This window comes from Excalfactoria chinensis, chromosome Z (assembly GCF_039878825.1).
Source record: "Excalfactoria chinensis isolate bCotChi1 chromosome Z, bCotChi1.hap2, whole genome shotgun sequence".
In the NCBI taxonomy this organism is placed as follows: domain Eukaryota; kingdom Metazoa; phylum Chordata; class Aves; order Galliformes; family Phasianidae; genus Excalfactoria; species Excalfactoria chinensis.
The window spans coordinates 31882713-31900389 of NC_092857.1; positions in this window are offsets into that span (position 1 = coordinate 31882713).

Below are 17677 nucleotides of genomic sequence, written 5' to 3' on the forward strand. Positions count from 1 at the left end.
GAATGTTCCTGGAATTCCTCAGGTTTTTACCTCAAAGTGAAAAGTGATCAGAACTGCTTTTACAAACTTGATCCATGAGGAAAGGATATAATATGGCGATAGACAACAGTATCTATCAGTGATGATGCCCAAAGGAAACTGCTGATGCATCAGCTTCATCCAACACCACATGACTTTCTCATCTAACATTATACTCAGTTTCTGTTCGATGAGTGAGGGCAGAGGAAAGAACAGCGCAAAGGCAGTTCATGGGGTCCTGCATGGCAACAGGTGGATTAAGCTTTGTTCTTCATAAAGCGAGATGAATTACAAAGTAAATAGAAGGCAGCTGGACTGTATATGCCATCATTTTAGTTTTTCTCAGGGGAAAAAAAGATAAAAACACTACATGGAAAATAGCTTAGACTCACTACATTTACTGTAAAAGAGCAGCAGTTTTGTTCAGCTGTGCTTGAAGCTGAAATAGCTGCATTAAACGAGGAAGTTTTAGGGGCACAGAACAGTACAGATCATTTCATAGCTTCTTTGGTATTCCTCCTCCCAGAAACTGCTCCCTGATTTCTCTCTAGAGAACACTGTGAAATTACTATCTTTTGTCCTAGAAGGGCCTCGTGGGAATCTCCAGGTTATTGATGTCATACCATACTTGTTTCCAAAATACACTGAGATCTGTTAGAGATCCTGGGATGTGACTCAGCACAGACTTGATTTCCAGCATTGTCAGAGAATTGTAGACAGAAATTCGGCAGTGTGTAGTTCTAGGCCTCCAAATGTACAGTGGTGCTGATAATAATTTCACAGATCTGTTGAGAATGTATGTGAATGTCCATAAAGTTCTGCGACTTAATCCTTGAGGTAAAATTGCACAGTTTGCTCTGTATGGCTATAGTACTAGTTCAATCAATCAAAAAATTCTGCATTTACCCAAATTAGAACTCTGATGGTTTTCTTTGCCTGCTTAACAATACTTGCTAAGCTTTAATACCCAAACATTCATCTCAGAGACAGAAAAAGAACGTAAGAGGAATCACCCAGTGTATATTAGGATTATGTTTGTCAGCTAGAGATATTAATGTGATGCAGTTTCTTAGGCAGATATCTGAAGGCCACAACTTCAGCATTTCTCTAGACTGTGACCTGAACTGCAGGTGTGTTTTTCCACATGCTCATGTCAGAGTACCTATTAAATGATAGCAAAAAAACATCAGCATCTCTTTCTTTATTTTTCTGGGCCCACAAAGTAAAAAATACTCCCATCAGCTTACATGTTTTTCACTATTTTTATGTCTAAAGGAAAGTTCTTGGAATTCTGCAGTGCTTTATATAACAAGTGCCCGTGCTTGTCTGCAAAATTGGAGTCTGAAGATGTATGAAAAAACAAGTCTGCTGGTCTGCCTTGTAGCACTGTATGCACACTTCTGGAAATTGCCAGGAGGTGAAGCTGTAAGTACAGTCAGGTGTTAAAATCCCTACTATTCCTATGTGAGTCATCTTCTGACAATCAGCAATCACCTGCTGCTACCTCTAAGTATTTCCAGTTTGTGCAAGAAACTTCTTACTGATCTCTGCAGTGAGGAGATCCCTCTTAATAGCGAGCAATTATTGCTCTGTTTTCTAATCCTAGCATTGGACAGCATCTCTTTCGCCATGGTTAGTGTGGGAAACAATAGCAGAGAGGGACTGCAGGAATCTCACAGTCCCTATTGAACTTATAGTCTTCCACTGTCTGTAGATAATGTAATCGGGCATATTTTGTTTCTGTGTTCATAGCCTGCAAAGCATTTTTTAAATCAGTGGCATATAAATACAGATGTTTGTTTGACTATGAGTGTGGTTTATTCTACCAGCATGTGGTTGGCAGCCACTGGAAAAGACAGTCAAGCTTCATACATTGTATGTTTCCACCATCTTTTCAAGACCTGGGAAGAACTTGTTTTTAACAAGTCCAGCATGCTTCTAATTTAACACAAATAGTAAACTTTTCATAAATTATTATTATTATTACTATTGTTTTGCCGGGCTGCAAATGCTTTATTTTTGTTAGCTCGGTTTTAGTATTGGGGGCCAGTAGAGGGCACTCTGGCATTTAATTTTAATGTTTTTAACCATTAAATAGGTACATTTCCTCCCTGAGATTTGAAGCTATAAAAGATGCTGTAACAAACGTAGAGATTTCTACTGATGAAGGTCACTGTGCATAACTGGTTGTTTTTTCAGTATCACTCAAACTTGAATATTAAAATTAAAACCAAAACCAAACAAGCCAGCAAAGGAAAATAGTCTGAACCTGTGGAATTTGCCTAAGTTACTACCTACTTACACATCATCTGTATGTGGTGTTGTTTGTTTGTTTGTTTGTTTGCATAATGTAGGAAAACATTTTTTCACGCAGAGCATCAGAGTGGATTAATGAAACATATCAAAGGGTTGAAAAGTCCAGTAGAACTGTTGAATAGCACCCATATATCCACATCACCCATCTGTCCTGAAGAAAGTTATTTTTGGCTGTCTCCTAGCTACAGATCCTTCCAGTACAAAGCTTTGTAATTTGTCAGACGCACACATGCATGCATATAACTTTTTCTCCCCTCCCCCCATATAATAATAGAATTACAGATGCTCACCTTCAGAAAGCATTAAAAAATCAGAATCACTTATGAAACTGCTCGTTCGAGCACAAATTATTCATCATGAAATACATCTGTCAGCCTCTAGCTAAAAGGAGAGCTAAGCCTGCTTTGGGCCAAACTGTCTCAGGGAATGTATTAGAATATGAATTCTTTGACCATTCATACCACCTTTCATCTGAAGTTCTCCACATAATTCATGCATATTAATTGAGGTCCCTTCTTGTAGCAAAATCCTTTTTAGTATACCCTTTTACATATGGGCCTTTGAGGCCAACCTCTTCCAGAGCATATCTTGAAGTAGTTGTTTTGGTTCCTTGTTGCACTTCACTGTAAACTTAGCATGACTTCAAATGTATTTTGTTTGTTTCTCAAACAATGTAAGACTTGTAAGGAGAGGTGGGGAGGTTGGGAGAACTAATAAAATAATCTAATTAATTGGCAGCTTGATTCTAAGCAGTACAGGTGTGTCCTCCTCAGACATTCCGATAGTTATACATATTGGTAAACAGCTAAGCTAAAAAGCACCTGCTGAGATGCTGAAAAAAATTGCTGAAAATTCTTCACTGTGAAATCTTAAAACCAGACTCAAGAGCAGTTTTTAAACTACCCCCATAATACACATCATCCTGCAAAAGGAAACAGTCTGTGGGGTAAAAGGATGATAACCTAAGGTATTGTGGGATTGGCATAGCTGAGACAAAAGCTCCTTAGGGTGTCAAAGGGACAGGAGCAATGACAGTAAAAACACTGTATATGTGCTCCTGCATGACTCCACTGAAGTGGCAAAGTTATCAGCAGTGCCAGTGATGAACTGCATTTTTTTTTTTTTCGCAGTATAACAGAGACATCTTTTCCTTTTCCAGTGACTGCTATCATTTTGACTATTTAGAATGGGTTAAAAAGAAAGCAAAAAGAGGCTGATAAAAAAATAAAAAGGAGACTAGAACTTCATGAATATGTGCTGCTGCTTCCACCTGCATACCTCTGTCCTCGGAAAGGCATACAAGCTGTCCTGCAGGCATGACATCATCAATACAGTTCCTGCAAGTATCTTGAACTTGCAGAGTAGAAAGCTTTTTGTTGATGAGCTCTGGAAAATCCCTTCCAGCAACCAATCATCTTTGCTGTCATTATTACTGTGTCCTTTCAAAGTACCATCAGTTGATTTAGCACTTGCTTCAGCAGATACCTTTTTTCCTGAAGACCTAAGAGCATTTCTTAAGGCTATAACCCCTGTGTCGACAATCCACAAAGCTTCTGAAGACTAGACTCCAAATTATTCACATGTTCTGTGCTATGGCAAATTTACACAGCTGTCATGGCAAAATATCTTGTGAGGGGTGAAAGCAAATCCTTTTCACATGTTATATTAATCATCCCTTTCCAACCTTTATTTATTTATTTATTTATTTTTAAATTTATGTTTTATTTCCTTTTCATCTTCAATATCTGTTTTATTTGCCATGGGAGCATCATAATCTTTACCTTGATCAGGAGTAGGTGACTGAGCATTATGAGCCATAGTGAACAGGACAATACAAGCTAGAACTGAGTGTGATGACCCTTCATATGGGCTATGATATAACAAATGACAGGAGAACAACATCTGAAACTGTTGAACAGGCTGAGTGTGGTATTATCGAGCTCTCTGAGTCAGCACCTGGCTGTGAAATGCTCCAGTAAGAGATACTGGCAAAACATGGTATGGACATCTGACACATTTAGAAACAGGATCTGAGGTGTAACTGTTGAAGCATTGGTTCCCAGACAGAGCTTTTTCTGCCAGCTGAACTATCTGACATGAGAAATTGAGGGGAATCATGCACATAACTACATATGTTAATACTGTATGTGTGCATGTGCATGTGCACAAGTATAATTCTTTTATTTGACACAGTCTATCCCACTTTTTTGTCCCCATAATAAAATTCACTCAGCCATGCCTCACTATCTGACTATCCTCTAGCTACATGACATTATTTCATTACCAAAACCCCAGAAGTTACATTCCTTCAAAATATTTTATTCCTCTTTGAGAAGACTATAATTTTCTTTTTCTACTAAAATGTTTTCTTTAAAAAACTTAACACTGGAGGACTTATTATTTTTATTATTATTGTTATCATTATTATTTTTATTATTTTGCAATTTCTCCCTTTTGAAACAACAAGGAGACTGAAGTGTTCTAATGTCCAGTTATGTTTGTAATGGTAAATGTGCAAGTAAAAGGTCCTTAATCTTCTCTTATACATGTATACGTCTTATATGTGTATTTTCTACAATATTATTTGGTCTTGCTTTTAAAGATATCCTGGTCTGTAAAAAAAATCTAGATTATAATGACATTATTCAGATGATGCTGCACTGCTGCACTTACAGAGGAAAAAGACTAAGTGTCTTTTACTAGAAATGATGTTTAGGAACAGCTAACGCTGTGAATTTAGAGGACCCAGTTAGCCCTGCTGAAGACAGCAGCTAGTGAGAGCTATGTAAACAGAGGAAGGCAGAAAGAGATGCTGGAGGATAGGAGTCTGGCTGAGTAACCGGAGATAGAAAGGGCTAATATGAAATTCCTGGATGGATGCTATCAAGCAAGTTGTAATCCAAGGTTCTTGCTCAGGCTGACACAAACTAAATACAGATAACAGATAGCAAGAAACTTCTGAGTGAATGCTCACCCCTCAGAGCAACAAGAGAAGAACCTTCAGGATATTTTCTTATATTCCCATCAAGTCTGACAACATTTTCTTCTGTGAGTGTCTCAATTTCCACTTCTATTATTTCCATTTAAGAACAAGAAAACTAAACTTTTCAACAAAACACATCTCCAAAGTGTTGATCTACCAGCTGAAATATTTTGTGAACTTTGTGACAACACTTAACATAGTTTCTGACTTTTTGAAAACTACCACAGTGCAGATAACCACATTGGTGAGATACCATGGATGCTTTTACTAGGTAAAATCTTATCTTTAAAAAAGAGTGACTACATTATCTGACCAGCTTTTCCTGAGTTATAGGTGCATAAATCTTGAAATCATTACCAAAAATTCTATGCAGGGCTAGAGGTGAAACAGCGAAGACACATGGTTATTCTTTGTTAACCAATCGAAATTCTAATCCTGCAATCTGTGTAGGCTACCAGAAAAATCTTAAGATTTGCGAGGTTTTCTTCCCCATCTAGAAATATCTATGTTCTGACTTCACCTTCGTGTATAGTAACAATGGTGATCTTCTGGTACATGAACAGAGCAGTGGAGTTTGCTCCATTTAAAACTGTATATATTATTCTGGGTTGCTGTAGGAGGTTGATAAGAAGAGAACATAAAAATGACTGTCAGGTAACAAAATTGTAATTTTTAAAGAAATATGTGCATAAAAGCAAAGGTCGCGAACTTTAAAACAAGAGGATATTCTGAGAGTCTGAGATGCAATATCCTAAGTAAGAATTATAGGAAAGAAGCATTCAAAATAAGGCCTAGGCTGTAAGTGCTAGTTTCCAATAGCTAGTTTTCAATTCCAATCCATTGAGGAATACTTCACATATTTGCTATCAGATTGTTACCTTATGATCTGCTTTCAGCATTGTAAAATGAATTCTACACTTCTATCTTAGCAATAGTGCTACTATCTTTCTGAAACACATAAAATGAGCATTAATAAGTAGGACTAGGGAGGATAGTTTAGTATAAGACAGTGTGTTAGTGAAACTGATGACAAAATACTAAATACATTTCTAACTTCAACACTTGCAAAGAAATTGAACAAATGGAAACATGGGAAAAGAGTTGCTGATTGTTTCAAGGCTGGGAAAATATGCAGGGACAAGACTCACTCCTTTTTTAGCTTAATAACAGGACAGAGATGGCATAAAAATTATATTTATTGGTATAATTGGGATAACATAGTGAATATATGGTGTCTATTAACGAATTCATAGATATAATAAGAAATTATATTTGACAAAATAGGGAAAGATATATCTACAGTCTCTTAGTGACTTGGTCTGTTTAGAAATAAAGACTGTGGTAAGTCACAGTATGTAAGTGCAGTTGCTAAGTATCACAGTATCACAGTATCACAGTATCACAGTATCGTGTGAGTTGGAAGGGACCTTAGAGATCATCAAGTCCAACTCCCGGGATTCGAGCCTTTCTGTGTAGCATAGCAGCACTTCTACCACTTGCGCCACAGGGGGGATTCGAACCCCGGGCCTCCAGCGTTGCAAGCGGCACTTCTACCACATGCGCCACCAGGGCACACAAGTAATGTCATTTGGATGAGATTCTGTGGCTGGAAATACGTATTTATTTATTGTGTAATATGTGTTTAATTGCTTCTACAAATCTCAAAGACAAGAAATTGGTACCGAAGAAATCAAGGAAACCGGAGGGTAGAGAAAGAAAGGATCAAACCATTGAAGATGAAGAGAGAAACAAAAGGAAGAAAGAACAACATCACAACAATGATATTCATTTCTTTGTTAAACAAACAGCCCTGATATGTGTGTATGAAGAACATTTTAAGTGATAAAATCCTTTCTCATTTCTAAAAAGGATGCCTAGAGGGTCACCATGAAGATGACCAAAGGACTAGTGCCCCTCTCCTATAAAGACAAGCTGAATGAACTGAGATTGTTCAGAATGAAAAAGAGAAAGCTATGAGGAGACCTTGTTGTGGCCTTCTGTTATTTAAAGGCAGATTATAAACACAAGCGAAACCAACTTTTTACAAGGATAGATAGGGATGGGATGAGGGATTGTGGTTTTAAACAAAAGGAAGGGAGATTCAGATTAGATGCTAAGGGGAAGTTTTTTACTGAGAGAGTGGTGAGGTGCAGGCACAGGCTGCCCAGGGAGGTTGTGTATATGTGTTGTCCTTGGATGTGTTTAAGGCCAGGTTGAATGAGGTCCTGGCCAATCTGATCTAGTACTTGAAGTAGCAGTTGGTAACCCTGCCTATGACAGAGGTATTAAAACTTGATGATCCTCAAGGTTCCTTCCAACCCAGGCTATTTCATGATTCTGTGATTCTATGACTCTATAATTCTGTTTCTATGATTGATAAAAAAAGCCTTCATTCAATAAAAAACAAAAATGTTTGGATGTAGATGTGATTTGTCTCTGCAAGTATAGGTACAATTTTTCTTCACTGATAGTTGGCCTTCCTAATGCTTGAAGGAGATTAAGATTCACACTTATTTACTGTAGTAGAAGAATGTAATAAGGAATTTTTCTATCAGGGACAGCTGCATAAGTTGTTCCATTGGTATTAGAAAGTCAAACATCTCAGCATTTCACCTACATAACTTCTTGACTGAAAAATTACCAGACTTCATCCATTTCAGTTTAAAGTTACATGCATGTTTATAGAGTACATGAAGAACAAGGTAATTTCATGGTAAGTGATTTTAAGGTTTTAATGGATGTTTTAACCCCTGCTATATCTGAAGAATGTTCGTTTATTCTATTTAGGTACTTGTAACTGCATGCTAGAACTGCGCAGTGCAATAGAATTGTTATCATACATAAAATCTCCACCTAGCTTGCATACAAGTGCTTTTTCTTTTTTTACTCTCTGTTATGGAAAACATTCCTAATGTCAAGCATTGTTAGCACAGCTCTGGATTCCCCACATATTTTCATTTTATGAAAGGAGCTTAATTGTCCTAGTTCTTTTTGATGTAACTGGGGAAAGAAATGAATTCCTTCTATAGTAATAATAATAATTGAGTAACCTTTGAAATATGTCAAACAACTTCTTCAGATGGCATAAGTGGCTAGAGTATATCATGTAAGGCTTGCTCTAGCTTTTGGCTAGAGATACACAGAACAAACTAATAGATGACAAGAACAAATCTCTTAACAGATGATCTCTTGGCTCTTATTTATGTAAAACTATCATGGCTTTATCTTTCAGCTCTTCAGCAACTTTAAGCAATAGGCACCAGGCCAAGACAGAAAGAAATGGATACCTGTATATACCCTTAATGCAGTGAGAAAGGCTTGCATACCATCCAGGCAACTGTCTTAGAAGAATCTTGATGATGAAGAGGGAAATGCTGTTTGCATTTGAAAATGCTCAATAGATTGCTTTATTTCTTTCTTTTTGTGTGCTTTCATAAAGCACCTATTATGAAGCTTTGTTTATTTTAACATTAATATACTGAACTCAGTGCTTCTTGTCCAAGGGTCTCAAAAGTGGCTCATGAGAAAACAAATTTGAGTCATAAAAGTTGGAGGTATAGAGACACTGACAGAGTTGAGAAAAATAATTTCCACGATGTTTGTCTGATTTAATACCAGCACCAAAAATACCAGAATCTGGTATCTAATTACTCAAAATTTATTATACTGGCAATCTTTTTGGAAAGCTTTTAATTTTTCCAACATTTTCTGTGTGTGTCAGAACCGGAAGTATTATTCATGGTCAGTCAACAGTAAAAATGCATACTTCATGCTAGTGTTGTGCTAAGGAAAAATCAATGTCTTTGTTATCTTAGTGATTCTAATGCACTTCAATGCTGCGAAGTACAGAACAGTGACTATTTGGCCAAATTATTTGATATTTTATTAGGTAGATTTGTAATTTATACTCAGAATTCATCTGATTCAATCATTTCAGTGCAAGGACAATGTGACTATCCCATTTTGCTTTTGCTTTGCCTTCATGAAGCCCCATCTAGACTACTGCATCCATGTCTGGAGCCACCAGCATGAGAAAGATGTGGACCTCTCAGGGTAAATCCAGAGGAGAGTCACAAAGGTACTCAGGGGTCTAGAGCTCCTCTCCTAGAAAGAAAGGCTGAGGAAGCTGGGCAAGGTCAGCCTGGAGAACAGGAGGCTCCAGAGAGACATAATTACTGCCTTCCAGTAGTTAAAGAAAGCTTATAAATGAGAGGGAGACTGACTTTTACATGGGCAGATTGTAATAGGACAAGGGGAAACGGTTTTAAATTAAAAGAGGGGAAGTTTAGATTAGATATTATAGGGAAAATTTTTTACTCAGAGGGTGGTGAGGTACTGGCACAGGCTGCTCAGAGAAGCTGTGGATGCCCCATCGCTGGAGGCATTCAAGGCCAGGATGGAAGGGGCCCTGGGCAGCTTGAGCAGCCTGCAACCCTACCCATGCCAGTGGGGTTTGAACCGTATGTTCTTTAAGGCCCCTTTCTACCAAAGGCACTCTATGATTCTGTGATACCATGCACCTGAGCAAAACTTGCTTTCTCTGAATACCTCAGTAGCACTTGTTCAGTAAATATATCTGGACATGTATATAGTGGTTAAATCCATGACTTCTAATTCCAGAAGCTGTAACAGAGAGAACTGCATACTAATAATGACAGTGCCTGAAACACACTTTAAGAAGAACTTCACAGAACCTTTTTTTATTTTTATTTTTTAATCCTGTTTAATCTGTTTAAGTTATCCCTCTCAACTAGACACAAAAGTGTTGGATGTTTCAGTCAATACAGTGAGGAAAACACTTTGTATTTTCTGTGTTTCACTGAACTGCCAGACAAAATGCTTTGTGGCTACTGTATTTCAGCAGGCCAAAGGCAATGAAATTCTTTCAATGCTTATCTCTGCTGCTTATCTTTAGCTTGAGATTTTTCAGATCTCTGGGAATGGCTGAGCAGATAATTCACTTTGGTAAATGGGTTCTATTGTGTGCTGTGTTTGAAGAATGTGCAGGAGCTCACATGCCAAACAGAAAAGATGTGGCAAAACTAGGCTATTCTAGTAAAGTAAGAAATGCAAAATAAAAATGTATTTGATTCTGTTAACAAATGTTTGCTATGTGAGAACATCTTGAAATACTACTGTCCTTGCCATTCCCCTTTTATCAAGGTGTCAGTGTTATTATTCTCTCGTTTCTTTTTTCCTTTTTTCTCCTTTTCATCATTTAATCTGATTTTAATAAAGGTTTTCATTATACTATGTTTATACATGTGGCAATGGCAACTAGTACTACAACTAGTGAATCAGCTCACTTGGTAATGACCTCTGCCTACATAAATGAAAATACCACATGAAGAGTCTTTATTTTTGGAGAGCTATGGATTGTATAGAACAATCTGGGAAAAAAAAAAAAAAAAATGCTAACCAGAAACTGTGCTTCAGGTATTACCCCAAGAAAGAAACTTAATTTATAAGGCTTCTGTGGAGGGAGGAGAAGCAAAGTAAATGCAGGAAAGATAAAACAAGCTAAGGATACAAAAATCTCAGTTCTCTGGAATGTTACTTTCCTTAAAAGAGGACAGTTCATGCCACAGATTTTCAGATTTTCAAACATGCTCCTGCAATAACTTTGGAGTGTTTCAGTTAGAAGGGTTGTATCTACTCATGCAATCCACTGCATAAAAAAATGTGGAAAATCTAACATCCACGTAGGTATTTCCAAAGTTGGTGGGTTTTGTTTGTTTGTTTGTTTGGTTGTGTTATTATTGGTGAATTTGTTCTTCTATGTAATTAATATGTTACTGATTGTTTTTACACTTAGCTGAAGTTAATTTGATTTTTCAGGATCTTTTATACCACATCCATTATTAAGCCATCACCAAGAAAGAACTACTGCATTACAAACTAACATTCATTTTGGCTATGAAAAAATATTTCTAGCATGAGTTCAGAGATTTAAGCTCTCACTAACCATGGCTAATAACACTTAGAAAAAACCCTCAACATGCAGTGGCTACTTCAGAACTGATGGAGAGCAAATAGGATACCTGTTATTTGTTAAGAAAGGGAGACTGATTTTAATATTTGCTTCAAGAGCATCCATAAAATAATGAAAATATAATTTCCATTTATTTCATGATGTAGTTCTAAAAGCAACATTTTCTTTTTCTTCATAGAAAAATCTTTGTGCTGAATATATCCTACAGAAAATTTCCAGCATTTCGTATTTTCCTTTTAATCAGAACAGAATTATTCACAAACAACTATGCCACATTCTTACAGTGAAACCAACAAAATTCATTTGCTAATAAGCTCTATTTCTATTTTTCCTTCATATCTCCTGAAAATGAAATGTTTTATTTTGCACTTCTATTTTTTGGTGCCCATTTTCTATTTTTAAATCTATCAAGAGTAAATATTTTAACACTTTAATTGTAGATATCTTACATCTTCACTATGGATTTCCTTCACTCATCTGTTGAGGTGCACCCCTGCACCATTAACTGATGATTTGCATCAAAGAAGCGGAATTTCTAGATTCCTGTACTCCAAGAGCCCATGGTTAAAGTCCAGCTGCTCAAAAGAGGTTATGAGTTCATATAATGACAATTTTTCTTCTTTAGAAATTATTTGATGTTTAACTCCTGGAAAAGAAGAAAGAGAAAGTTTACTGCAAAGTAATGTTGCTTAGGATTCATTATCTGTTCAACCTGGAAACAACTTAGAAAGCCTGTAAGGCTTCTTGCTAATGTTCTGATCTTCAAGTATTAGCTTCTGGGTCGATTCACTAAGGATTCATGAGACATATCTGGGTCACTTTCAACACAAATACACTGTCAAACGCCTTTCTTCTGAATGAAACAGATCACTTTCAATGAAAATACCTCTTGTGAATGTTGCCAGTGGGTATCCTATGGTTTGCATTTCCAGCCCCTTTTACAATTTAAGTTATGAAATGTTCTCATGATCAGCCTCGATTTTATCTTTGAAAAATCACTGAGGGTTTTTGCCATGAGATCAAGACAGTAGAATAGGAGAAATAAGAGCTAAAATTCAGATTTTAAAATGTGAAGGACAAATCTACGTACAAACTTGCCAGTAATTTCCTGAAAGAGTTCTTGTCCTATATATCTGTTGCCACACATAAAAGGTTTATTCTTTTCCAGTTTATAGTATCCTTCATTTTAATCCAGCACTGTAAGTTGTAATAATAATGCTTGATTTGTGACACTGCATTCGTTTCTACGGCAACTAAATGCTAAGTCACAAATACAGGATTATGGCTGTCGGCAAAATTATTCTTATCCAAGTACAAATACGCCAGATAATAAATAGCAAAGGAAATGTAGAAAATGATGGGCCAACTAAATTGTTCTATATAGAAATATAAAGGAATAAGTCTTAAGAGACCGCTCAAGAGACCAGCAGAAACTGGTTGCCTAGCACTGGTTGTTTTAATTAAAGATCAAGTAAAAATTCCATTGGAAGAATTAGGAAATTTTTTGAGTGTCATGGCAGGAAGTTTCCTACTGGAAATGAGATCCCTGGTAAAAATATTGTTATGCTTTATTAAGAGGTATTGATGGAAAAAAGACTTTAATACAAAGAATTCCTGGGGGAATTTTCTGACTGTTCTTGCAAAAAGTACAACCCAATTGAATGTTCAAAATATGGTCTTCAAAGAAATGGCTGGCTAATGTGTAAGCGTTGTTACAAGCATTTTAGTCTTTGAAATTAATTCCCTAAAAAAAAGGCATTAGATTAGCTCAAAGAACATTGTCTGCCACTGAATTTTCATTCAATTTTTAACTCTTTTTCCTCCTTGTATTTATAAATGTCTTTTCTGGAAGGCAGCAGTAATTTCCATTCAGTTAGAAATCTTCCAGATTTGCTTGCATTATTATTTCAAAGGCATTTCGCTTATAGGAATTGTATTTGAAGATTTTTCTTTGTTTTCAATTCCCATTATATTAACTCAGGTCTACATTTTAAAACATGGAAAAACTTAATGCTCAGTTTCTAATCCAGCTCTTGCATCCAGCTAAGTAAAATATATGAATCATAGATGATCTGGAGTTTCCATCTAGAATTGCATTTTGATTATATTTTCTCAGTCATTTAAGTTAGCTAGGGCAAATGCCTATCAACTAAGTGAGTGTAGCATTCATCCCCCAGCATTTCCCAGAAGATATTGGTTCTGCTTCATGTTCTGAGAGTAAAACACAACAAGATTTAACAAGGTAAGTGTATAACCTTGGAATTAGACACTAAAAATCATCATATGTTGTAAGCAGGAAACTCTAATTGGAGAGAGCTGAAGAAGAAAGCAGCTCCAGTACTCAACTTGGTAGGAATTTTCTTATGACAGGTGAATTTACTGTAAATAAAGAAAATTTACAATTCTATCAATAGATAATTTTCAGAAAATCAAGAGGGCAAGATGAATGTTGTGTATTGTGCACTCATCATTGCCTGTGTAGAAGAAAGATGAAGTGAAATCGAAGAAGGTGCACAAAATGGTTACTGTGAAGATTCTTCTCTGTGGAAGAGAAAAGACTTTATAAACTAAAGTATGCTTAGGGTGCATATTCAAACAGTTATACATTAGTGATGGTGAAATTCATAGTAACTGAACATGAACTAGCTGAAATACTACTACAACAGTGTCTCCAACCATCAAAGGAGATATACTATAATATTCTTTGAAATATGGCAGAGATCAAGAAATCCAAACTTTTTAAATACGGTGCTTGAGAAGCTTAAAAGCAGGATTAAATTTTCAAAATAAGATAATTGCCAGGAGGTCAGAAATTACATTTTGGATATATCTGTACATACATCATCTTAATATAAAGGGAGACTGAAAAGAGGCTGGATTACTGTTTGTTCAGTGTCTGACTATTCTATATTCTATCTACAGAGGCTTATTTCTTTACCAGGAAAGGGTCTCTTCTTCCCCGTCCCTTTCTTCCTCCCTCCCTTTGCCTCAATTAGGAGTTAATAGATCATCTACTGGGCAGTGACATTTTCCTCTAAATCACTGAATTGAAGATAAATTTAATTTGGATATAGTGGGATGATCTACCAATGGTTATTTTTAGTAGACCATCATAAGACTTAATCTATATTTATTAGTATGAACAACTAATATGTTCAAGAATTAATAAACCACCAACTTCAGTGTAAAGAAATAAATTAACTTTAGAAGAAATTAGAAGAAAAATTAGTTTATTTTCCATCTCCCTCATAATATAAGGCATAGTTTCCTGCTAAGGATTAACTGGAATTTTCATCAAGGAGGGTTCCTGTATTTCTTAATTTATGGATTTTCTTTATTTGGTTTTAACTTTTCAATAGAGTGTTGAAAAGTGCTATGCATTCTGTGGTGGAATACAGAATAGAAATCTTGTAGGCAGTAATTGAAGCTGACTCTTTTTAAAAATGCTTTATTCACTTCCAGAACAGGACTTAGCTATCCTTGATCTCCAATCTTATTTTTCTAGAGCAAATTTACTGCCTTACTACTGACCTTCTGCCACTACAGACTCTAGAGTTTTACCTATAAGTATTGTTAAATCCTCAATCACTCAACTTAAATTACGAGTATGAGTATTGATTAATTTTGATTGTTATAATAGCTCCAGAGTAAATTTTTTTGTTAAGCTACAGAAAGTGTTGTTATCAGTGTTATGAAATTTGAGTCTTTTGTATGACACAAAATGAAGAACTAATTGCTGCCACTTTCCTAAGTGTCATCTATGAATAATTCTAATAATATATATTCCTCTTGTAAATTAAATGACTACAGAAATTAGAGACACTTACTCCCTCCTCCTCCTCCTCCTCCTCCCCATGTTTTTCATGAAGCACAGCTAGGTACAGGGTAAATTAATCACTATAGTACAGTAACTAACTGTTCTACCTACTTGAGAGGTAGTCCTTGTCAGTGTAGATGACAGCTATCCTCAAACTCTAATCAGGATAACCAATGGACTGGATTTTACTTGTCTAACAAAAGCTTCATAGTGAAGTATTTCAGTGATGTCTGATCTCCCTTTCAGAGTGAATATCATCCAGACTCTGTGCTCACTTACTCAAAAACACTGGAAGCTAGTTAACTGGTTTGATGGTCTTTCCTAAGTTTGAGGACAGCAATTCTATTTAATCACCTTGGTTCAAACCAAAACTTCAGTTTAAATAAGCAGAAGTCTGTGTTCATACTGAACTCCTTAATGATGTTTTAAAATATATTTCATGAATGGGTGAGGAAGGATATATGAAGGTAGGGAATGCATTACAGTGGCTGGGATCTTACAGTGACTCATTTCTCAAAGCTTGATCTCTGTTTAATTACTCTAATAGTAGGCACAGAGGTATGAAAACAAGATTTAGGTTGTGGAAAAATACATGGCTTTACAGTAGCTGTCTTGACGAGTGCAGTCAAATTTCATAGATTATTATAATTATTTCTTGAAATATCTCCAGTCTAATTTAGAGGCTCCATCATTTAGAAAAGAATGGATACTAAGAAATCTTTCAAGCACGTTTCTTTTTCACATAGAAACTAAGAATGTTTACTAACCTTTTAAATGCTTTTAAAAATATCAGAAAAATGGGGACACACACACACAAAAAAAGACATTTACTGCAAGAACAATCTAATGATTTTAAGTTCTTTCTGCTTTTTCACAGCAGACTGTAATCTGCATGATACTAGAAATGCAGTTTCATCTGTGTCTCTCTGTAAAGTCATGAAATACAAAAAGAAGAAGGAAGGAGAAATTCTCCTTCTCCAAACACTGCAATGAGAAAAAAATATTTTGACTTTTAAGTGGTCTGTTGTTATCTTCCAATTGTTTTAGTGCTCTGCATGAATAACACTAAAAACACAGGTGTTGTGGCCTGTTAACTGAAGCTGACAAGTCTTAATTCTTACCAAAGGTGTAATTCATTCCCCTGTACAGAGAGATAAAAGTGCAATTTCACTTTCACTTCTGCTAGGCTTTCAGGTGTACTTGTTCTGAAGACCATCTTCTGGTTGAGTTGAGGCTGTCATACAATGTGAATGTTGTAGAACACCAATCATCTTCCAGATCAGAAGTAGTTAACAAATATCAGGCTTTTGACAGGATTTTTTTTCCTTACAGAGACTAAATAACGGAATAGTTCTTCATGGAGGTGGGAGTGAGAGAAAGGTAAAAGGGAGATAAACAGTGACTACTGACATCAAGAGATGGTGAACATTGTTTTGAAGAAAAAATATAATATTTTCAAGCAGTTATTTGGCAGGTATTTGAGTCAACTCTCCTATGTGCTACTACAAGTCTCTGCTATTATAGCGAGATTCTGACTTTTCTTGTTTCTGGCTTGCAGTAATTATTCTCTGAAAAACTGTTGTCAGTTACTTTACAAGATAGATGCGAACAAACTTCAATAGCAGTGGCAATTGAAGAAGGCACAGTTAATCTTTCATTGATATAAAATGAATGGAATAGTTTGGGTTGGAAGGAACCTCAAAGACCACACAACCTCCTGCTGTAGGCAGGGTTGCCACCCACCGACTCAAGCTGCCCAAGGCCCCATCCAACCTGATTTTGAACACATCTGGGGAAGGGACAACCACAGATTCTTTGGGTAGCCTGTGCCACTGCATCATCACCCTGTGAAGAAAGAATTTTCCCCCAGATATCTAATGTAAACCTCCTCTCTTTTAGTTTAAAACCATTCCACCTTATATTCCAATTATCACTATCAGACTGTGTAAAAAGTTGATCTTCCTCCTGTTTACAAGCTCTCTTTAAGTACTGGAAGGTCACAACAAAGTCTTCCTGGAGCCTTCTTGTTCAGACTCCCTTTTTGAGCCTATAAAAAACAAGGTGAGAGAGAGGTGCACCAGCCCTCTAATTATCTTCACGGCCCTCTGGATCCACTCCAAGAGTTCCGAATCTTTCTTAAGTTGGGGGTCCTAGGCCCAGATGCAGTAAAGCAGATGGAGCCTCACAAAGGGAGAGTAGAGGACAATCACCTCCCTTGCTTTGCTGGCCAGTCTCTTTCTTGATGAAGCCCGGGATACAGTTGACCTTCTGAGCTGCAAGTACACACTATTGACTCATGTTGAGATTTCTGACCATCAGAACTTGTAAGTCCTTCTTGCAGGCCCGCTTTCAATGACTTCTTCTCCAAGGCTGTATAAAAATCTGGAACTGCTACCACCCAAGTGCAGTAACTTGTGCTCGAACTTGCTGAACCTCATTGAGTTTATGTGAGTTGCTCTTCCTTCATTTACCGACATCCACTGTAGATAGAAGTGGATAGAAGGCCGTTGCCAGATTGGTCAGGCATGGTCTGCCCTTGGTAAAGCTGTGC